Source organism: Chanodichthys erythropterus, chromosome 7 (genome assembly GCF_024489055.1).
Source record: "Chanodichthys erythropterus isolate Z2021 chromosome 7, ASM2448905v1, whole genome shotgun sequence".
NCBI lineage: Eukaryota > Metazoa > Chordata > Actinopteri > Cypriniformes > Xenocyprididae > Chanodichthys > Chanodichthys erythropterus.
In genome coordinates, this window is record NC_090227.1 from 16,441,086 (window position 1) to 16,466,877 (window position 25,792).

Sequence of the window (25,792 nt, forward strand, 5' to 3'; positions counted from 1 at the left end):
ATTTCAGTAATTCAACTGAAATTGTGGAACTTGTATAATAAATAAATTCAGTGCACACAGACTGAAGTACTTCAAGTCTTTGGTTCTTTTAAAGGTGATTTTGGCTCACATTTAACAAAAACCCACCAGTTTACTATCTCAATAAATAAATTAGTATAGTTCATAATATCAATTAAAAAAATATATTTTAAACAAATGTCAGGCTTCTGAAAAGTATGTTCATTTCTATGCACTCAATACTTGGTTGGGCCTCCTTTTGCATGAATTACTGCATCAATCCGGTGTGGCATGGAGGCAGTCAGCCTGTGGCACTGCTGAGGTGTGCCACAGGTGTAACGGAAGCCCAGGTTGCTTTGATAGCGGCATTCAGATCATCTGCATTGTTGGGTCTGGTGTCTCTCATCTTCCACTTGACAATACCCCATAGATTCTCCTAGCCTGCGGTCATTCCTTTCACTTGTACACCTTTTCCTACCACACTTTTTCCTTCCAGTCAGCTTTCCATGAATATGCTTTGGCACAGCACTCTGCGAATAGCCAGCTCTTTCAACAATGACCCTCTGTGGCTTACCCTCATTGTAGAGGGTCTTGATGATTGTCTTCTGGACAACTGTCAAGTCAGCAGGCTTCCCTATGACTGCTGTTGGGATTACTGACCTAAACCCAGAATTTATACCCTGAGAATGGTAATTTCATAGAACTTGAAATTAAATATTCTAATAATTTGAGATACTGATTTTTTTTGAGCAGCAAGCTGTAATCATCAAAATGAAAACAAAAGTCTGGAAATATTTTACTTTGTCTAATAAATCTAGAATATATTTAGAATATATTTAAGTTTTACTTTATGAATTAAATTACAGAAAAAAAAAAACTTTAATGATACCAACATATGAAATTAAATTAAGGACATGCATCAGAAAAATTGGGAATGTTGGACAATAAATATATAAATATTACAGCTTGATTTAGCATTGTCTAATGTCCGTTAAATTAAAACCTTTTACAGTGCTTGAGTATTGTTGTCTTTTACTGCATATAATTCATACTCAGAAAGTAGAACTGAAATGACATTCATTACAAGATGATTAGTTAAAACATTTCAAATACACAAATATTTTTTTTTTCTAGTCATGTATTTCACCATTGAGGATTTCTTAAAAATAGTGTGTAAAAAATCTTGTCTCGTCTCGGGAACTCATTCTCGAGAACCATCTCGTCACACCCCTACTAACTACGTTACCTCAGATGGATGAATGGTTGGATTCCACAACTAGTAATATAAAACATATTTAAGAAAATACAGCATTTACTGTAAGAGCCATACAATTTACTGGTGACTTAATTTAAAAAAACTGTTCTATTGCGCTTCTGATATTGCAGTGAAATTCGATGATTTTGGGTGCGTAAATGTGAAGGATGCTATGGTCCAGTTAGTAATTTCACCCCATAATGGTGGCTGCGTTACCGGAGCACCATCTAGTGGCTGTTACCCAAAAATTATCGAAGTGTTGCCTCTTGGGTTCCATATTCTTGGGTATCATGGAAAACACGCGTCAGAAACACGTGTTGTGTATGGAAAGCCAAAAGGGCAAATTTTTATACGTCAACGCATTAAATACGTGTTATTTGTGCGTGAAAAATCAGCGCATTAAATATGCGTTAAAAATCAGTTTGAAGGGGTCCGTGTCATTGGCTGCTGAAAACTTGGGTCAAAACATTTCTGTGAGCTTAAGGGGGTGCACCTTTCATTTATTAGGATGCCACCATTTAACATGCTAGATCGGCTTATGCAGCCTTTTTTTTTTCTTTTTTTTTTCTATAACCTATAGAAATAATACATTTAAATTTCCATTTCATGAAAAATTACATTTAATTTTTCCACTTATGCCCTTTTGCACTTGTGTGTGTGTGTGTGTTTGTTTGTGTGTGTGTGCGTGTTTGTTTGTGTGTGCGTGTTTGTTTGTGTGTGCGTGTTTGTGTCAGAGCATGAGAGCAGAGTGCAAGCTCAAACCAATACCCTTTTTGACATGCTGGATTGAAAATGTGAAATAAGTTATTTCTAGTCACTAATAGTAGTTCATTTAAGCCAATAGTTGACAAATCACATTTATATTAATTTAATTTCTTAAATACTAGAGAGAATAAACCTTAATAATGAGTGTTTACATAACATAGGTTATATATCACTCAAGTGCATGCATAAAGCTTGCCATAAAGAACCAGCAAAAGTAATGATTATGAATGTGGCAAAAAAAAAAAAGACATTTTAAATTAGGGCTGGGCGATGTATCGAATGCTTTTGTCACGCGCATTTCTTCAGTAAAGCCGGTTCCCTGATTGCCGCTAAATCGCCATCACCTGCTTTCAAATGAAGCGGCATTTAATAGACAGAGCCATAGTTCACTGATAAGACACGCAATATCGCGTTCAATATCGACGGCGATACATATCGATATTGAACGCGATATTGCGTGTCTTATCAGTGAACTACGGCTCTGTCTATTAAATGCCGCTTCATTTGAAAGCAGGTGATGGCGATTTAGCGGTAATCAGGGAACCGGCTTTACTGAAGAAATGCGCGTGACAAAAGCATTCAATACATCGCCCAGCCCTATTTTAAATGTTTATTAATAAACTGTTTTCTGAATCAGTGTCGCACATTTAATTCGGATTAGGCCTACATAATCAGAGTAGCCTATTTCTTTTCGTTTTGAATTATTTTGTTTAAAAGTAAACATTTCAAGCTTTCTATAGATCTATTTCTCATGTCTAAGAAGCAAGCAGCCTATACGCTGAGTTTCGGTTCGTTTAGCCTATAAGGCACGCTCCAGTTCACATGCAAGTGATCGCGCCGGCGCCTCTATGTCTGGATTAAATTGTCTGCTATATTTGCTTCTTATTAAATCCAAGCAGTTGGTTGATGAAACATTGATTAAAATTAAGATACAATGTTTACAAAACAAAATTTCTGCTAAACAAAACTTAATGAAGTGGTCAAAATCATTTCTCCCGATATATTGCGCATCTTATGTTTTCTATCTTGGTCATGTATTTCACTTTTCATAATCAAATAGATGAAATTAAAAAATAACATTATAATTGCCCTATTTAAATAAAGAAAACGTATTTGGTTTAATTTTTTAATGGCTACCGTACTAACTAGGGATGTTCATTTTGGTTAATTTTCATGGCCGACACTTATTAACCGTTAACTGATAAGATTTGAATGTTAAATTAGGATTAAATAAAAATACAATTGGCAAATGTCTGTGAGAAACAATACAATACATTTTTCATCTTTTTTTTTTTTTTTTTTTGCTTGCGCAAACAGCAGAACAACAAAACATGAGTATTCACACATTGTCAAATGATCACTGATTACTTCAGGGTGAAAGTTAAAGAATTATCGTGCTTTACTACGAGACATGGAGACCCCGGTGTGATCACTTAAAATAACTCAACTTAAAATACTGATAAGAGTAATACATAATAAGAGTAATACATAATAAAACTGTTAAAAACAAAAAACAAAACAAAAAAAAAAAAAACTGATGTAAAAAGATGATCATTACTTAAATGTATGCTTCATCTTTTATTTAAAATTCTTAAATTTGATCAGTAAATTCAATTAGAATACTAAGACAATATGGCACTATAACCAGTCAAATTAAATCACACAGAAATTAAAAAAAAAAAAATTATTTACAAATAAGAAATATTGGATAATTTATTTTACTTTTGAACATGAAACTAAACCGCTAGTGGGTGGCGGCAAGTGACAGTCTTAATGAGTGAGTCATTGAGTCATTCATTCAAATGATTCATTCAAACAGCTGATTCATTCAAGAATAAGATGAATGGGCCATTGAATCTTCAACTCAACCGATTCGTTTAAAATGCTTAAACATTTAGTAATGAAACGGTTGAGTGTTGATGTGAGATGATGGTTCTGCTGTAGGCTAATCTTGTTTTAGTGCTGTAGTACTCGAGTCCAGTCTTGAGACGTTTTTCTGTTGTCTCTGACTCATTGGTATTTGCACTCAGACTTGTCTCAGACTTGGTCATTGGTCTCGCCAAAAGTTCTAGTTAGTCTCGACCGAGTCCAGCAGTCAGTCTCACTTCTTTCAGATTCCGAGACGATCCGTTTTCGTACCTGTGGCACAGGCAATAACGTCAGCCACGCGTTCTTGCTCTCTTCTCTCCAAAGATGAAGTGACACACACCCACACAGGCACCTCCTCTCTCTCACTCATCTCATTCACTCCAGTTAAATAGTGCTGCACATATTGCACATTATGTGCATGTATTGCACATAATTTTAGACCTTCCCGCAGGTTTCGCACTGACACCAAAAGTGCGCACACACCACTGATCTATGTTAGTGGAACGAACAAGCCACGCTCTTGTCTCAAACAGAGACAGAACTCAAACAGAGTCACAAGTACCAAAATGTGTACCAGAGTGTCTGACTGCGCTTAAAAGGTCAAATACATAGAAAATTGTCAAAATGCCCATTTTGGCGATTATTCAGATAAACACGGTCAGTTTTGGATCGTTAAATAGCTAAGACAGAGAACGCATGTTGTGTAACAGTATTGGGTCCGTTCATAAACTCTTAAAGGGACAGCAGTCCCAATATTCCTGCTCTGTCTGTCATGTTATTTAAAGAACAAAAGACAAAGAATCACTTTCTTGACTGAATGTTTTATAACTTTAATGGTAAGAATGAATTTGTATTTAATATTTACAATAAATACTACAGAAATTAAGGTAACCAATGTAAACACTGGATGTTATTTAAATTTGATTACTCTAATTTCTATAGTATTTCATTTTGTTTTATGTTGTTGTTTTGATCTTAAATTGAAGTTTTGAAAACGGTATGTAAGCATATGCAAATTGGCCTGTAGGTACATGAGTTTTGGTGTTTGTTGTGTCGAAGCAAGAAAAGAAAGATGTCGTTATTGAATGCATTTTGTGCCAAAGCAATGATGAATGATCCCCAGTTTAGCCCTCATAGACTTCTGTTTTGAAAAGGTGATGTATTGAGAAATGGGTCCTAGTGATTGTGTAAAAAATAAATAAATAAATAAATAAATAAATAAATAAATAAATAAATAAATAAATTCTGTGTGATTTAATTTGATTGGTTAGAGTGCCATCGTGTCTTATTATTAGGGCCCAAGGCGAAGGCCCTATTGTTTTCTTTAGGATTATTATCATTATTAGGGCCCAAGCCACTGGTGGCGCATGGCCCTCTTGATACCCTAAGTGTTATTATTATTAGGGCCCAAGCCCTGTAAAGGGCGAAGGCCCTGTTATTCTCTTTAGGATTATTATTATTATTAGGCAACCCCGGTTGGGCAAGTGGTTCAAATTTTGACTTGCCTCGCCAAAATTTTCACTGGCCCCACAACAAAAAATTAATAAAAGTAAAAGACAAGAAAACGGCTCTATAAAATAAGCATAGTTATTGTTTTCGTTGTCTTAGTTACATTTAACCTCAAAAAATAGGGTTATGACACCAAAAGCTACTAGATTGACTTTTATTTTAAATATTGTTAGACAAATAAAAAGTAATAAAATGGTAACAAATAATCAAATTACGAGTAATAGCACAAATAAATTCAACAGTACAAATATATAATTTAAATAAATGGTGCTTTTCAAGTTTTTCATGTAGGTTTAAACAGGAGATTTTCAGGTAGAGAAATTGTAATCTAATGTATAACTATATAACTATAGAATAGATTAAACGTTTTTTAAAGTTAATCAGTCAAGAGCAGTTACAGATGGATAAAAATGTTTTTAATGTTGAAAATATAAAACGTTAAATACTGTTATTTAAAATTATTAAAGGTGCCCCAGAATTAAAAAAAATAATTTATATTGGCATAGTTAAATAACAAGAGTTCAGTACATGGAAATTACATACAGTGAGTTTCAAACTCCATTGTTTCCTCCTCCTTATATAAATCTCATTTGTTTAAAAGACCTCCGAAGAACAGCCGACTCTCAACATAACACCGACCAGGGGCGTAGCAACCGGGGGGGACGGGGGACACATGTCTCTTGGGCGCGTCTGCTATGAGCTTCAAATCCTATGTTCAAATCTCTTGTTGCTGTTGTGAGTTTTCGTTAGTTCATTCACTTTGCTATTAGGCCGTCTGGGATAAAATGCACCCCAGAAAAAAGCAAAGGACGATTACATCCTTTTTTCAAACACACACTGTAAGTATGTTACAGTATGTCGCGATGACACGAATCACGCGATAAAGTTTTCATGTTATGATTTAAACTAACTGTTACTGTAACGTCAAAAGACAACAGAACCCGTACTGACCTCGTCACGCCGCGCCGGATTCAGTGTGTTAAATGCTCTCCTACTTGTCGCTTTGTATAAAAGCGTCTGCTAAATGAGACGTAACAAATTATTGGTTTCTTCTGTCTTTTGTTGCCTACGTGCTGCTCGCGGAGTAGAATTATCCTTTCACAAGAAATCAAAATTGTTTTGCACCGAATATCTTAAAATACTTTATCAAATTTAAAATATATATTTTTATACTTTATGTAAATATTCTACTTTATGTCCTAACTGGTCTGTAGGAAAGGCAGGCTGTGAAGTCACTGACAGAGAGAGGGGACAGTTGCTCAACCTCTCCAGAATACAGGTGAGATTTGTATAAAAAGAGCAGATTGACTATTTTAAGGCAGTGTTTTCTTAATTGGAACTGCTTGCCAAAATTTTAAGGAATTACACATCAATTTAATTCAATTTAATTTAAATCAATCACCTTTATTTATATAGTGCTTTTAATAATACAGATTGTGTCAAAGCACTGAACAGTATCAAATAGGAGAATAGAGTAATTTATAATGACAAGATTAAACACTGAATTTCCAGTTTAAGGCATTTTATTATTGAATGCAGAGACGTCATTGTCTAGGTCAGCTCAGTTTAAATAGGATCTGTGTAATCAAATCAACGATAATCGCTAGAAAAAAAAAGATAACATTTTCTATTTTATGTTCAAACTTTTAAATAAAATTAGTTTTATGTATAAAGGCTGTGTGTTCCTAGCCTGACTACGTCAGACTTCCTACTTCCGCTCAATTTCATTTCGCTTCTGTATTCAGTCTGAGACAGCGTCAGAGCTTTGTGTTTGCCACCGGTCTGGAAACAGCCGGGCCAATCAAGGAACAGAGGGCGGGCTGAGAGTCATGACGTAGATGCTAAGCGCCGAGTTTTACATTGTAGGTTAGAGAAATCGAAAACCGAAGCGACACACGGGATGTAATTCGCTCTGTTATGGAGAACATTCAACTCTTTTTCAAATGGTATTTCGCTCGCATCATCATGTGTTCATATCTGTGTCTGTGAAGTGGCTTGCACTTGACCACGGGCGATGCAAGTATGCGCTGAACGCGTCTTTCCGCTCATGGAGTTTCTTTGAAAGGCTCGCGGGAAAGGAAGTAAATAAATTGCAATGGACATCGGGAGAAATGGAAACACGGGGGCACCGCGACGCAACCGCAAAGGGTAGGCTACTTTAACTTTCACGATAAAAATGCACGCTACTGATAAGCCTTGTAAATGCAGTATTACAGTACACATACCAATTAAACGCGCAGGTCTCCTCTTGTGCGTCCTCCTCACTGGCTTTCAGATATCTGTTTTATAGATGCCATCAATGCTTTTACCTTTCTAGATGTATTTACCGAAATCAAAAAAGTCCATAAACTATAAATCCTCACGAAAACTTAATTCAAGTCAGCCCAGCTTGCGCGTCAACCTGAGAGATCAGCCTTCAAATTTCGGTTTGGCTTGATTGACATAACGTTTGGGCATGATCCTAAAACGTTTGCACTGATCGATGGTTTGGATGGTTCTCAGTTCGAGAGCGTATCATTGATTGTTTACGAACGAAAGCTCACAGAAACGTGAAAATGAAAATGGTCTCATTTGAAAAAATATCCTAAGCTAAAAGATGACAACGGTGCGCATGATAATCGTGTAAAAAATCCCTTATTTTTGGGATGGATTCCGGGAAATCTCCTTTATTTTCAGTGTTCAATGTTGACAGCTGTGTGTGTTTACAACAGGTTTATAGTGGAAGTTCAATCATAGATTTGAGTTCGATGCATGATGTCTGTGCTTCGAAGCTGCATAACATACGTCATAACTAAACGTATCTGATTGGCTTACGGGTAACCAATGATTTTAAACTTCAGACAAGCGCGACCTAGCGAGAGAGTAAACACTTCTCTATTATGCCATTCCAGACTCTGTCTACGAAGCAAAGAGAAGTAGCAGAGTCTGGTATTACCAGGCTAGTGTGTTCCAATAGTGTTAACTACTGTATTAATTAATGTATAATTATAATTATATTAATTAATGTATATTAATGTATAATTCAGTTTGGAAGTTTTGATTAAAAATCTCACTTCGATCTTGAAAATATTAAAAACTTGTAAATACATTGATTTAGGTTTTATTGATATATTTTCATAAAATGTATGCTGTATAAAATTACTGTAGATGTAATCTGTATACTCATTTAACACAACTATTAAGAAGTAAGAAAAGTTATTGTTCAAATGTAGTGTAACTGAAATATTTTAAATATCATAAAATATTTTTATCTAAATAAAGTATAGATGGTCTCTATGGAAGCCCGTTTCCGCCACTAAAAAAAAAAAAAAACGCCACTTAAAAAAAAAAAAAAAAAAAAAAAAAAATTTACTTTTTAACTCGCAATTGCGTGTTTATATCTCACAATTGCGAGTTATAAAGTCAAAATTCTGAGATATAAAGTCGCAATTGCGTGATAAAAATTCAGAATTCTGAGATATAAAGTCGCAATTGCGAGTTATAAAGTAAGAATTCTGACTTTTTTCCTCGGAATTAACTGATGGTCAGTATCTCTGTCTGTAACAGTGCATCCAACGATAGCCGTGCTGCAGTGAAGTCTGAAGCTGTTGGTGTATAAAATGTGCCACTTCAGTTTTGTCTGATTTATTGCGCCTCCGCCACAGCTGATTCTTCTTATTATGATTATTATTATATTGTTATTATTGTGCAAAATTCATTAGTGTATCCATTCTGTTAAAAACAACTTTTATTGTCCAAATACCTCGACTGTAATTTGCAGAATCGCATGATTCTACCCTTGAGTTGCAAAGTTAATGAAACATGATAGGTATTGGTTGTTTTAGTATTAAGCCCACTAGATGGCAGTAAAAGCTGTTTTTTCTCCTTGAAACGCTGTGTACAAGGTTACCGTGGACACATTCTATATGCATATTCCTGCATAATGCATATGTCCGGAGACTAATCTTTATGTGTCTCCTCCAGTAAAATCAATATTTCTTTATTGGTAAATCGGCGCTAAAAATAATCCTTTATGATGTCCTCTATTTTATGTATCAAAATAACAAAGCAGCAATCCTGATTAGGGGTGGTGAAAAAAATCGATTATTGATTAATCGCGAGTATGTTATGGACGAGTATGAATCGATTATTAAATTTTCAAAAATCGATTTTTTTTATTTTTTATTTTTTTTTGCATTATTTTATTTTGTAAAAAATGTTATACCGGGAGTTGAACGTCACGAACGCGCCCAGTTCCAGTTAGCAAGCGCGTGTAACGGCAGCCAGAGCAGGTGTGTAAAATGGAAGAACCAGGAACGAGCAACCAACCGATCCACCCAGCCAGGGGCGGACTGGCCATCTGTGTGATCTGGAGAATCACAGAACGGCTGGTACTCCAGGACGGCCGGCGGGCCGGCCCACCACCCACCGCCACGCACGCAGTCATCATCTGTTTTTTTCCCCCACTAATCTGTTTCACACTCCAGTACTGTAGGGGGCAGCAATGCACCTTTAAGTTGGATGCCAGCTGCACTGGCCGTGGCCGCCAAGTAAGCAGCAAAGACGTTAGATCAGTGGTCTCAAACTGCCGGCCCGCAACTGATCTCAAAAATAAAACATAATCCGGCCCGCTAAATTATTCTTATTCTTATTCTTATTCTTATTCTGTAGTTGCTACCTGTCTGATATGCAAAGAAAAAGTCGCCGTTCTAAGGGGCATTCACATATCGCGTCCGCGCCGCATTCTCCTTTCCAATGCGCTTTCGCTCCAGTGGCGTCTGTCGTTGCTATGCAACCATGCAATCGCTTCTATTATGAGCGCGCCTGCCTAAATTACAGTAAAAGCACTCGACTTTGTCACAAGCGCCGATTTAAACCACCGAAACTTTTTCTTTACCTTGACATGTTTCGACTGCAACCTCCACCTGAACACATTGTCTTTCTAGAAGAAAATTGTCCAATTTCTACAGTATGTTGGTTCTGATCTACTTCCTAAAGGAAATAAGCCTTTCATTTATTTGTTATTGTTTAGTTCAACTTGATGAGTCACAACACAATGTGATGTATTCATTTCTGTGTTCTACAGAACATAAGCTACATACAAATAATTCTGAAGTTATAACTACAAGACACAGAAAGTGCTTTGAGTTGTTGTTACTCAATGAAAGAGTTAAGTAATTCAGTAGCTGACTTTTTTTTAATACTGCAATCACTTTGTAGTGTATTTTCGTTTACTGTTGTGAAATGGAAAATCAATAATCGCTAATCGAGAATCGTTAATAATCGAAAATCGACTGTAATCGAATCGGGACTTCAATAATCGTAATCGAATCGAATCGGGAAATCAGACAGATTAACCACCCCTAATCCTGATGGTCTATTTAATGTATAATAATAACAAAGCAGTAATCCTGATGGTCAGTCGCAATGAAAGGAAACGCAAGCAAAGTAAGAACTGTGAGAAATAACGTTTCACAGTAGTGAGAAAAAGTCAGAATTCTGACTTTTTATCACGCAATTGCGACTTTATATCTCAGAATTCTGACTTTATAACTCGCAATTGCGACTTTATTTCTCAGAATTCTGACTTTATAACTCGCAATTGCGACTTTATATCTCAGAATTCTGACTTTATAACTTGCAATTGCGACTTTATATCTCAGAATTCTGACTTTATAACTCGCAATTGCGACTTTATTTCTCAGAATTCTGACTTTATAACTCGCAATTGCGACTTTATATCTCAGAATTCTGACTTTATAACTTGCAATTGCGACTTTATATATCAGAATTCTGACTTTATAACTCGCAATTGCGACTTTATATATCAGAATTCTGACTTTATAACTCGCAATTGCGACTTTATATCTCAGAATTCTGACTTTTTATCACGCAATTGCGACTTTATATTTCAGAATTCTGACTTTTTATCACGCAATTGCGACTTTTTATCTCAGAATTCTGACTTTATAACTCGCAATTCTGAGATAAAAAGTCGCAATTAATCTTTTTTTTTAGTGGTTTTTTTTTTTTTTTTTTTTTTTGTGGCGGAAACGGGCTTCCATAGGTCTCACATTGGTCTCAAAGTCCTGCAGTATTTTTAAATTTTGAGGATGATTTCACAAAAATAGGTTCCTGTAAGCTATCACGGCATGTTCCCAAAATTGCCACTAGGGTGCTGTAAAATGGCAATTGGTATACTATTTAGAATTTATTATTATGAATATCAGCTTTGGGTCACATCACCATACAGCTGTCCCCCCCACTTTTAAAATGGCTGCTACGCCCCTGACACCGACTGTTATGTAACAGTCAGGGTGTACGCCCCCAATATTTGCATATGTCAGCCCATGATCGAGGCATTACACAAGGGCAGCCAGTATTAATGTCTGGATGTGCACAGCTGAATCATCAGACTAGGTAAGCAAGCAAGGACAACAGCGAAAAATGGCAGATGGAGCAATAATAACTGACATGATCCATGATAACATGATATTTTTAGTGATATTTGTAAATTGTCTTTCTAAATGTTTTGTTAGCATGTTTCTAATTTACTGTTAAATGTGGTTAAAGTTACCATCGTTTATTACTGTATTCATGGCGCAACCTCAAACTCATTCAGAATGAAATATAAACATCCAAATAAATACAATACTCACATAATCCGACGCATACATGCAGTATGCATGACGAACACTTTGTAAAGATCCATTTTGAGGGTTATATTAGCTGTGTAAACTTTGTTTATGCACTGTTTAAGGCAAGAGCAAAGCTCAGAGGAGAGCGCGAGCATTTAAAGGGGCTGCAGCATGAATCGGCTTATTTCTAATTATGCCCCAAAATAGGCAGTTAAAAAAATTAATTGAAAAAAATCTATGGGGTATTTTGAGCTGAAACTTCACAGACACATTCAGCGGACACCTTAGACTTATATTACATCTTGTAAAAAAACAAAAAACAAAAAAAACAAAAATGAAGACACTTTAAATGTGAAATTAAACCCATCAGTAGGTGGCAGGGAATCACTGTTAATGAGCAAATCATTGAGATTCAACTGATTCAAGCGGCTGATTCATTTAGGAAGTGTTGCTCAGAGACGCAAAAAAATTCTGTGGACTTTGGAACTGTTTTCGTTGGCGAAATGGAGTGAAACAGACGATTTGGTGTCTTAAATGTAAGTCACTTGATATTACGTTCTTGTTCATTAAACTGTATGCTGTATAAAATCAATATCACATTTGTAATCATGCTAATATTTGGAGAAAAACTGCGCTCTTTGTGTAATATTGGTTAATTATATTAAATTATATAAATATGTAATATATGCATTTTTTTTTTCTAAAGGCATTTTAGTAGACTAAATCATGCAGTGAAAGTGTACACTCTAAATATGCACGCACACTAGTCTAACATACTAGACTACATCACGTAGTGTATGCGTGCGCTCAATGGGTGTGTTTTTGATTGGTTTTTGTAAAATGAGGGAAATACTTGATAATATCAGATCGTTAAATCAACAATTACGATACCATAGACGATATATCGCACGCCCTACAGCACTGGCCCGATCTGGCAAGTGACCGTTCCGTCTACTGTCCCGAGCGTCGTTCACACTGGCCCTGGGCCATTGGGCAGTTCTGTCGAGCCCTGTTAGGGGCCAAGCACTGAAGGTGCAGAGGCACCTATTGTATCTGTTGGCGTTCTTTTTAATTATTCTTCCTCTTCTTCCACTCTGGGAGACTAGGGGAGCCCATAGAACCGTTTACGGGAAAGTTGTGAAATTTGGTACACAGTTAGCGGACAGTCTGAACTGTGTCCATAGCAGTCAAATTAATGCGTGTAAATGGGAACTCCATCTATAAGAGTCAAAAAACACGACAGACAATTCCAAATTAAACCCTGCGGTTTGTGACGACACATTGATGTCCTAAGACACGAAACGATCGTTTTGTGTGAGGAACCGAACAGTATTTATATAATTTTTTTTACCTCCAATACACCACTATGTCCAACTGCCTTCAGCATCCGGTTAGTGAGGTCTGAATGCGCTCTGACAACGAAAGTGATGTTTCACACTCATTGAAGCAAAGCGTGAGACATCAGTTCCGTCATCAGAGCGTGTTTTTTGACCTCACTAACCGGATGCTGAGTTCATTGACACCTCACTCTGACCATACTGCATAAATTTGGTCACAGTGCCACCTATTGGTGGAAAGTGATAAAACAGTAAATCTTTATTATTCAGTGTATTTGGATTTTTCAGCTCTTTTGCCTAAATTGATCTTAATAGGTCTTTAATTGCTCACTGTTGCAGTTGGTCTGATGCTCACGGCCGTGTTGGCTGGCTTGTTTTTGTGCTTGACTTCGTAAATGCTGCTTGCAGCTTTAACCCTCTGGAGTCTGAGGCTGATTTTGGGCCCTGGAGAAGTTTTGACATCTCCTGACATTTGTGCTTTTTTCAGTTGATTATAAAAATATTAATGACAAAAGTCTCATTACACTGTATTCAGCACAAACTAGGCTACCATAATATGTGAGCAACAAGTATGTACATGTTAGTATTTCTGAGAGTATTACGTATATGCGTAGTTTTTGAAAAAACAAAAGTAACTGAAACAATACCTCAAAATGCATACTAAATGTTTTTTCACAAGACTTGTATATTTTAGTGTAGAATTTTTGCTTCAAAATGATGTGGAAATGATCCTCCCTACTCTGACACATAAAACATTGTATTGATTTTAAATTTCTAAGACATCTTTTGTTTAGGTAGGCCATATGCAAAGAGGTGTGACTCTTCATGAATAATGAAGCGATTTACACCTGGGGAGATTAAGACCCTGCCCCTAATGAGCCGCATAATGAGCCATTCACTCAGGAATGTGACTGAGTGAACTAAGAAAATGCAAAGACAAGACATATCATTGTTTTTTTCTTTTTTATTTGAAATAAAGTTAACAGTATAATTTAAATATAAACAAGGGTCAAAGGCACATTTTGTGTATACAGGCAAATAAAGGAAAGGTTTATAAAAAAAGCCCACTCTTACACCCTATACATGACATGCTTGATCACACACAGATAATCTTTGCAGCCCAATGGTCAGTGGGAGGTGGTGAACAGAGAATCTGAACAGTCACACATCTGTGTGCCATTTTTGAAAACAGTTCCTTTTCAACTGAAGACACAAGTAAACGTCACATTCCTGGCATTTCCAAGGTGTGTCTTGCCTTTTACCAAGCTGTACTTTGCAAAGCATGCAGTTCCGACGACCAGCGGTGGCATTATTCCTTGCATCTGATGTCAGCTCTGCTGCTGGAACCGGTACATGGTCACTTTTGGTCCGTTTTGGAGCTGCTTTCTGTGACGACATACCAAAGAGCTCTGCAATCAGCTGTTCTATGAACTCTTTATGGGTCATGTTTCCGTAAAGGTCTTTGTGTATGATGAAAGCGTTTGTGGCAGCAATGTCCAGGAAGTGTAGAAAGATCTTTCTGTACCACTTCATTGTTTTGTGCTGTGTTGTGTAGTATTGTATCAGCTGATCAGACAGGTCGACACCCCCCATGTGTTGGTTGTATGCAGTCACAGGTGCAGGACATGGAATTGTCTTTGTCCTCCATGTTCCTTGTGATTTCACCCTCCTCTGCACAGCGTCTCCACTATAGCAGCATGTATGGTAGAACAGAGAGATACCTCTCGTGTGTCCATCCACTTGACAAATACAAGAGCTCCATCCCGAATCCACCTGATGGATCCTCTGGCAGATTTCTTGGAGAGTGAATTAGCTGCATTACGAGGGCAGTCCTTCCTGTTGTCTCTGTACTGTATGTCCCACAGCCACCAAACTTCATGGCAAACAAGTCTCTCAGGAGCTTAGGACTTGTGTAGAAATTGTCCATGTACAGATGGTACCCAGAGCCTAAAACTTTACAGTCCAGAAGAGATGTCACCGCATCATATGATAGTCCATGGCCTGTGGGAAAGCTGTTATTTCCTGTGTACACAGAAAAGTCCACAGTGTATCCATTTGATAAATCAGCAAGGACAAACAACTTGAAGCCCCACTTGGTTGGCTTGGCTTTCATGTATTGTCTCATTCCAGTGTTTGCTTTACATGCCACCATTCTTTAATCCACAGCCAAGTTCCGTTTAGGATGGTAGATTGCTTTACAAGCAAGGCGGATTGTGTCCATGAGAGGTTTGACCCTGAAAAGACTGTCATGATCAGCTGTTCCCCTCTTTCTGTCATTCTCCTTGTCTTCATCTGGGTGACTCATGTGCACGTTCCATGAAATGGTACGGTATCTGTCTCTTGACATGATTGTAGCAGGAAAAGGCACAGAGAAAAGACTGTCCTGTCGCCAGTAGTCACTGATGGAGCTCATCTTCACCATAGCCATGTAAAACAGCAGCCCAATGTAGCGGTACATCTCACCGATGCTGATATCTGTCCATTTATATCTACATCCCTTTGAAACTGCCCTGGCAGCCTGAGCATTGGTGTTCTGGCATAGAGTTGAAACTGCATCCTCAGAAAAAAACATTTTGAAGAGACTCTTAGGAGTGTGTTCATCAGCAGGACGCAGCTGTGGTCCAGGTTCCTGTGCAGGTAGGAATCTCAGAGTCTGTGGAACCATGTCAGTGTCATTATCTGTTTTCCATGACAGAGCTAAATGCCTGTTGCTTGTCTGAATGTTTGTCTTGGCCTTTTTTGCAAGGGGTTTTGGAGCACTCTCATTAGGGCTATAGCTGGAGAAAAAAAAACAGTGAGATGGTTATTACACAAGGAGCTATACTATTTGCATCATCAATAACTAATACTAATATAATGTTTATTATTGTATATATTAACATTACCAAGCACTAATGCTAATATATTATGCACGCATAAGAAAGAAAGCCATACAGACACATATATACATACACTACCGCTCAAAAGTTTGGGATCACTAAGATTTTTAATGTTTTTAAAAGAAGTTTCGTCTGCTCACCAAGGCTACATTTATTTAATTAAAAATACAGTAAAAACAGGAATATTGTGAAATATTATTCCAATTTAAAATAACTGTGTACTATTTAAATATATTTGACAAAGTAATTTATTCCTGTGATCAAAGCTGAATTTTCAGCATCATTACTCCAGTCTTCAGTGTCACATGATCCTTCAGAAATCATTCTAATATGATGATTTGCAGCTCAAGAAACATTTCTGAACAATTGTAAACAATAAATGTCTCTTGAGTAGCAAATCCTCATATTAGAATGATTTCTGAAGGATCACGTGACACTGTAGACTAAATAGTACACAGTTATTTTAAATTGGAATAATATTTCACAATATTACTGTTTTTACTGTATTTTTAATTGAATAAATGTAGCCTTGGTGAGCAGACGAAACTTATTTTAAAAACACGAAAAATCATACCAATTTCAAACTACTGAACGGTAGTGTACATAGGCCTACCATATAGTGGGTGAACATGTACTTACTCTTTCTCATTTCCGCCTGTGTTGCTGGGTGCCCTCTTAGTGGGAATTGCAGGTGAATGTGAGAGTGATGGATCCACATTCCTAAAAAAACAAATTGTAAAAAAAAAAAAAAAAAAAAAAAAACTGTTAGAATTAGCATATAAGATACTACTCTCATACCATTACCTATGCATAACGGACAGGAAAGTCACAGGTGTACAAGCATGCTGTATATGTCTGTCAACTGGCCATTACCGGACAAAGTGTGCGAATGTGTAAATGTTACAGTCTGCTATATCAGTTAGCACATTTAGTGAATAGCAACACATTCGCGCATTTCACAACCAAGCATATTTTAGCACATTCAGGTCTACCATAATATGCTATTCAACTGCATGCAGTTAATCGATCTAACGCGTGTATCCAACGTATCTATGCATATTAATAACAAGGCGAATATCAACAGAAAAGCATTCTATTTATAAGCATTTTTATGAGATAAAGTTATATACAGTTATATAGATTGGCCTAGATGTAAATATAAGGCAAATATATATGTACGCCTAATATAGAAAAAACACGTCAAAATTTAAGTAAAACTAAATCACTTACTCATCAAAAACTGTATCTTCAGCTGGATCAAGTCGCTCTTCAAAATACAGACGTTCATCGTCAGAGTCATGTTCTTCTTCCGAGGAAAAAGTGAACTCTTCCTCACTGTCCAGGACCATCTGAAGAGCCTGCTCACCTGAGTAGCGTGCCATCTTCCAAACGCGCAGGAAAGCGAATGAATCTGATGAAACTTGATGCTTTTTAAGACGCTGTTAGGGGCGTTTACAGTTTGCATAGATCGCCTCAGCACATTATCTTATGAATAGAGCGCTCTGCGCGTGGGCGGGCACACATTAAAGATAATTAGGTAAGACAGGAGAAACAGTACCTCTCTTTACTTTTATACTGATTACATAAAGGGAGAATATTTTTTTTTGAATTTATTTGTTTCGTTTAAAAGTAGACACTTAAAGCTTTGCAAAGACATATCTCTCATGTCCATGTAGCATGTATAAGCCGTCTATTTTTGTTACTTTTAGTGACCTTTTAGAATGATGTTTGCAGAGACGGAGATGGCAGGACAGCACACCCTGTATATTTTATTTATTTTTAAAAAGCACAAAGTTTTATTTTGATTGTGAGTGTACACAAATAAAAGAAGACATTCTGTAGTTTCAATTGATGTATTACTTATGTCTCTATGATAAAAAATGACGGAGTATTTTAAGTCTGTTTTGCTGCAATGTGAAAAAAAAACTGCAAAACACGCCGGCGCGTTTTTAGACCTCAGTGTTAATTATTAGGGCCCGTGCACGAAAGTGCGAGGACCCTATTGAATTTTGTCCGTTTATTTAGGGCTGGACCACCGATGATGTGAGGACCCTATTGGAATTGTTCCGTTTATTATTATTCTTTCATCTTCTTCTTCTTCCAAAAGAATTGCATTTTTGAGGGCCTAAACATGCTCAAACTCATGAAACTTTGCACATGCATCAGAAGTGGTGAAAAATTTGTCTGTTACAACGAAATTTCAACGAAGTTCCCCCTTGCACCTAGACTGGGTAAACCCAGCCTGATCTGCCGGCGATTTGATTTCGCCCGGCAACTCGGTCTGGAAATCCGTACATTCATTTCTACTGCTTCTGTTACACTTTTGAGGGAACCAATCACAGACTGGCTTATCCACCTTGCTTGCTATTGGTGGGTATAACACGATGACGTCTACCAGTCTCTCGCACGACCGTCAATCCAATTCCTTTTAACATCTCGACGATGCTGAATGACTTCTTTAGTTTAGCAAACAAATCGCTCGAGTGGGTGTAAATACCACTCACTTTCATGTTTGTTTGTTTTTTTTGTTGCACAACCTGCAAAAATCGCTCAATGTCATTGCTGCTTCTGCAAACCGCTGATCAGTGCTACAAACCAATACAAACTAAACCTGTCTGAAGTTTTCGTGTCACTCTGCAATGTCACCTGCATCGTTGATCTGATTGGTTGAAGGACTATCCAATTGCGTGAATAATGCTCGTTGATCATGCCTCTTGTGCAGTAGAAAATACTAGGGCTGCAGCTATCGATTCTTTTTGTAATCGATTAATCTAGCACTTAATCGATCGATTAATCGATTTAATCGGATTTTTTTTTTTTTTTTTTTTTACAACCAAAACAAATAATGCAGTGGCTGTAAAATGATCAAGCATTTGGCTTTTATTTCTAAAAAAAAAAAAAAAAAAAACAGAGGTATTGGTTCCAACTCCAACATTTGGCTCCAAAACTAAGCCTTTTTATTGCAATTTTTTGCATTTGGCTTGCATCACTTGCATTGCGGTGCATTTTAGGTGAAGCATCCGTTCGAAAAATCGCGTCACAACATCACGTCCCTGTGTATACAGTGAATGCATGCTGAAATTGTTGCGTGGCTTCATAAAAAGTTTAAGCATATGTGATGCATTGCCGCGATTGGTCTGACTGGCGCGTGAGAGAGACGAGGGTGCATGTGTGTGTGTGTGTGTGAAGGGGTTCTTTTTTTTTAGGCTATACTCTCTTACAATTGAACGTGAATACGTTTACTACTTAAAAACATCAAAGCTAAACATCATATCTATCTTTAAATTCTATAAATTCAAAATGTCACGCGCTATGGTTTGCTCCCTGAACACTGAACAACGGTCCATGAGAATCAGATCCCTTCGCGTATAGTGCGCGTCATAGGAATTTAACGAGGCTTCGAGGCAGAGTTTTTGCCTCGAGGAATTTTTGTAATCGAGTTAATCGAGTTAATCGAGTAACTCGATGAATCGTTTCAGCCCTAGAAAATACATACAGACTCCCCAGACCAGTGTTCAATTTTAAATTGAGCTTGGTCTGGTGATAGCCAGACAACATTGCACCACGTTTCACATACAGGTATGAAATTCGGTAGAGACATGTAACAGCCCAATCCCTACAAAAAAGTCTCCTGGAGCAAAGTCTGAAAACCAACAGGAAGTCAGATATTTTGAATTTTCTCTGCAAAATTTGTACACTTTTTACTATTTCCAGGTGTTGTACTTTAACAATCTCCTACATGGCAATATTCAGTTACGGTCATAGCACCACCTGCGGGCAACAGGAAATTACTTGTTTTACACTGTGATTAACTCCTAATAGAGATTTAACCAGATCAACATCATATTTAGTCAGTCTAATCTTAAAGCCTTAATGTTAAATTGTGAAGAGCTTGAGTTTTCGCTGAAGGGTGTGTAGGTGGCGGCCTGACAAAGTCTGATGTTTCGCCATGAAAGAGGAAGCTGTTTTAACTCTGGCATACAATGTGTGTGATAAAAGTCCTGGCCTAAAGACATCTATATCGCAATATTCGGTTACAGTCAAAGCGCCACCTGTTGGCAGCAGGGAGTGTGGCACTTTGAAATGACTTGGCCATAATTTTCCTGTGTTTACTCGCTTGCATGCATGTCGCCCACTATTCACTGTTTTCCTAAGGCCAACGGGTGGCAGTTAGCCCGGGTGCGAGGGCCCTTTCATCGCTGCTTGCAGCTTTAATTAGGGCCAAAGCCAAAGGCTAAAGGCCCTATTGTTTTCTTTAGGATTATTAGGGCCCGAGCACCGATGGTGTGAGGACCCTATTGGAATTGCTCCGTTTATTATTAGGGCCAAAGCCGAATGGCTGAAGGCCCTATTGTTTTCTTTAGGATTATTATTATTATTAGGGCCAAAGCCCTAAGGGCTGAATAATAATCCTTAGGGGATCAAGAGGGCCCTGCACGAATTTTCGCTTGGGCCCTAAAAACGGAGCAATTCCAATAGGGTCCTCACACCAGTTTGTAGGGCCCAAGCGAAAATTTGCGCAGGGCCCTCTTGATCCCCTAAGAATTATTATTAGGGCCCGAGCACCGATGGTGTGAGGACCCTATTGGAATGGCTCAGTTTTTTACTATTATTATTATTATTATTATTATTATTATTATTATTAGGGTCAAAGCCCTGTAAGGGGCTGAAGGCCCTATTGTTTTCTTTAGGATCATTATTATTATTATTATTATTATTATTATTATTATTATTATTTTTCTTCTGACTATTCGGGCATTTTTGGGGCCCTTACCATGCTCAAACTCATGAAACTTTGCACATACATTGGAACCCGCGGCCATCAGGACCGGGCAGAAGCTGGTACCCTGGCGTGGCAGGAGGACCCCCTTGAACAGGGTCCGAAATTTTGGTCTATATATCAAACACGCTTGCACATATAAGTATAAAACTCAGTACACATATAGACATCAGGCCAAACAACTTTATACGTCACCTCAACAGGAAGTAAGATATTATGGGTTGTTTGAAAAACACATGCTCTGGAATTTGATATACTCCTCCTAGGCGATTAATCCGATCACCACCAAACTCGGTCAGCATGAAGTCAAGACATTGATGAAAAATTCCCAGCGGATTTTTTATATCTCAAACGGTTTAGCCGTGGCGAGGCAACTAATTTATGGCGAGAAAAGGGAAACAGGAAGTGTTATAACTTCTGCATACATTGATTGATGTTTATGAAACTTCAGCGGTGTGTTCGTTAAAGGAGTCTGATCACATGGATGTGACTATTGTGAGTGAAAGTTATAGTGCCACCAACTGGCAGCAAGAAGTGTGTCACTTTCAAAATGCATTGAGTTCACTCTGTTATGTTTACCTGATTTGCTTTAAACTTCATCAGTGTAATGTCAATACACAGCAGATGTAGACCTGTGACAGGATTCTTGATATTTGAAATATTGTTGCCATGGCAACAGGTCAAACTGTAATAATATTCTTGAGTGTTTTTGAGGCTCTTAACATGCTTCAAATTACATGAAACTCGACACACACATCAATATTGTCAACCAGTAGACATGGACAAAGCCATAGAAATGGGCGTGGTGGAGGGGCTCAGTAGCGCCACCTTTTGACAAAAGTGGGGGGGTTAGTTTTTCCTACAGTCACCAAACTCGGTACACATATTGTTCTCATCAAGCTGGACAATTTTCTAATTTACATTCATTAGCTCCAACCAACAGGAAGTCAGCTATTTTGGTTTGAATGTTAATTTTTTTTTAAAAACAGGCTTTGAATTTAATACTACTACTCCAACAGGGTTTATACAATTTACACCAAACTTTTTTTACTTGGTGCTAATACATTGAAGTTGTTTATTTGCAAACGGACTTTGGATATCTCAAATGGTTTGGCCGTGGCGAGGCAACGAATTAATAGCAAGAAAAGGGAAACAAAGTGTTATAACTTCTGCATACATTAATTGATTTTGATGAATCTTCGGCTGTGTCTTCGTTCTACAAGGCTGATCACATAGATGTGACAATTGTGAGTCAAAGTTATAGCGCCACCAACTGGCAGCAGGAAATGTTACTTTCAGCATGCTTTGAGATCACCATCTTATGTTTACCCTATTTGCTTCAAACTTCATTTAAATAATGTCAAAACATGTCAGATGTAGACCTTTGAAAAGAATTGCGATATCTCAAACACAGTTGCCTTGGCAACGCATCAAACTTTTATATTGGTTTTGAATGCTTTTGAAACTCTTAGCATGCTTCAAATTGTTTGAAACTCCACACACACATCAGGATTGTTAGCCAGTAGACATGGGCAAAGCCTTAGAAACGGGCAGGGAGGAGGGGCTCTATAGCGCTACCTTGTAGTGCAGTAAATGTGGAGTGAATTTGACAGACCCACACACAGATTAAGCATAAAAGGACTATGTCTGTATCACACTGTCTATATATATCTTTTTCTCTCTCTGTGTATGCATATGTGTGCTTTACAGTCTTATTTTTTTTTCTAAATATTGAGTTATTTATTTTTAACAATTACAATGAGAATTTTTTAATTATTTATTTACTGATATAATTCAAATTTATTAAAAAATTTCAGTAAAATTTCACATGATTATGAAAGTGGCTGTTTAAAATAAACTTGCATAAGTGAGCAGAAAATTCAAGACATGAACCTTATTAATACCTGAGACTGACATTAAAATTGTCTTTGCAGGTTCTGTGATTTGGCTCTATTTATTATTTTTCCATTTTATTTTTTATCTTATACCACACATATTAAATTAACTGAATGCATGCTTTTGGTGCATACGATTGGTGCACAAACAACAGCTCATGGAGGTCAAAAAACACATGAATAGAAGTGTGAGGATTATACAACATCAGCAATCACAGACATTCACATTATGGCTGGATTTGTTATTTCAGAGCATTGTGGAGTTTGCACAAATAACAGTATGTAATTTGGTCTAGAATTTTCATAGGGGTTGTCTGAAGCAGAGTTCAGACTGCACGATTCTCAAAGTAGTTGGGTCACTGTTCTTTTCACACTGCATGACTATCTTGGCCAGCATTCAGTCGCTGCTGTGTTCAAAATGCATGATGGATCAGCAACAGAAGGTTTCACACTGCATGAATTTAGAATAGCAAGAATCGCTGACAACTCTGCCTGGCACTAAAACTACGTTTCACAACCAAACACACGGGAGATGTGACAAGGAAACAATGCGATATCATGCATGTGTAGCGTATGCACACGTATCAGGATAATCAATAAACTTTGGAATGTTCAGAACGCTTCTAGCATGCTGGACTGGGTTGTAAAACCCCCCCAGAGACTGACCAGATCCACATTCCAACACCCCACACACACAGGGACACACAAAAACACACACACAGACAGACACAGAAACACACAATCATACATTTTGAACTGTATTTGTAAACTACCACTATGCTGAAATATATATTTCATATATTTTTAGGGCCTATGCATGTTTCCTAGTGTTTAAATGAGTGTATTTGTGCTAGTGTGCATTTTAACGATATAATTTTGTCTGTAAACCATAACTTCTCTCCTATGCCTTTCTGACCTATCGAGTTTGGTCTCTCCGTAAAGCTCCGGACACGAGCTATTCACTGAGATATGTCACACCGCTGATAAATGCATTTTTCTATGTGTTTAATGATACTGTGAAGAATGCACTCCATTTGGAGATCTGATCTGAGAGTCATAAATCATGCAGATTAAGTCGTGAGGCCAAACAAAGGAAAAGCTTTCCCGCCAACTTTGCACCCATGTTATTGGCTACCCCACCTCAAGGAGGTGTGTCGGCTTATCTGTCATAAAAGCAAAGACGCACAATTTCTTGGGTGTTCTCTCCCGATTGTCTCACGAGCATCTCGTGCACGTTTTTCCCGGACCCCTCCGGTGACCACGCGCTGTCATCGCGCTCAGCTTCGGGATCGCCATCTTCCAGCGAAACTCACTCTCGTCCTCAGTTCAAACCTTCCCGCTGAACGGAGGAAGCCAACGAACTGCACCAGCGCTAACCTGAAATTCGACACACGCAACCAATGCAAGTATACTGCCGTTTCTCAATCTTAGATGATGAAACTGATTTCCGTGCTGGCTTAGGACTGGTTGTGAGTTTGCTACTTGCCTTCTCTCTTTCCTTCTCTACTTCTATTCTTGTACATAGGTGTGTATTTTCTTGTATATATATTTAGATGTATAACCTCTGTATTCGTAGTTTGCATATATTAAAACGTTATTCATGCTCGATTGTTCTGTTTGTTCTTTCAGCTGAAAACCCAAGTCACTTTAACGTTTTTCGATCGTTTTATGCTTTGATGTTATAACAGCAGGTTGTTTTCATGGCCAGATAACTTTGTTTATAATATTCTGTGAGGGACTTAGTTTGCTGGACAAACGAACAGTTTCTCTGAATAATTATTAAACCAGAACTAATCATATATGTAATTGATTATAATTCGTTGTAATTGATTCACGATATATGTTTAATTCCCCGTTGGGTCGATATATGAATCATAATTTATTCATAACCTTATGAATTATTATATTCATATTTCATCCATAAATTGATTAATAACCGCTACATTTCGTTACACATGCAAGACCGGAGTTCTCAAGTGAGACTGGGTTTATTATTAAAAACGGTAACCCGCAAGAAGCTTGCAATACGAATGGCCTGTGTGCTGATTTGCAGCGAAAACAAGAAAAGGAAAAGAAGAATATGGAGGAGGTAATGGTTGGAGAGACTGTAACAGAGCACTCGCGTAACAGGGCATCAATTTGCCTGTGATTTCGGGCATTTGTCTGCGATTTTACAAAACCTGTCTGCGAGCTAAAATCTGGGCTAAAATCATGCAGCCTGAACTTGCAATGAGAAAAAACCCAGACATTTCAGATTATGATAATAATCTGCACTCATTTGAAATAGACTTATGACATGAAAGTCATCTCAATTTAAATGATCTCATGCATGTGGCTTTTGTGGTTTGTCATCATAGGAGCATCAGCACTGCAGTAAATGTGGTTTGAAATTGACATAGTCCTTTTATGTTTAATCGTTTTAAATGCACATTGCCCGCCATGCACAGTTGACCTGAAGCCACCAGGGTGGCGGTGCCACCGGGCTTTGGCCCGTCATCGCTGCTCGCAGCTATATTATTTTTTTTCTGACTATTCGGGCATTTTTGGGGCCCTTACCATGCTCGAACTCTTGAAAATTTGCACACACATTGGAATCCGCGGCCAACAGGGCTGGGCAGAAGCTGGTACCCGGGCGTGGAAGGGGGGCTCGACAGCGCCCCCTTGAATGGGGTCAGAAAACATGGTCCACATATCAAACACGCTTGCACATACAAGTATAAAACTCGGTACACATATAGACTTTATCGGGCCAAACAACTTTCGTACTCTAAGTTATACGTCACCTCAACAGGAAGTCAGCTATTATGGGTTGTTTGAAAAACGCATGCTCTGGAATTTGATATACTCCTCCTAGGCAATTAATCCGATCATCACCAAACTCGGTCAGCA

The 25,792-nt window shown here is 37.7% G+C and overlaps 1 protein-coding gene across 1 annotated transcript in view; it reads left to right on the plus strand.

The window, feature by feature from the left end:
- The window catches only part of mthfsd (methenyltetrahydrofolate synthetase domain containing), a 210,661-nt gene that overhangs the window by 1,137 nt on the left and 183,732 nt on the right, over positions 1-25,792 (plus strand). The gene's annotated exons all lie outside the window — the stretch shown is intronic.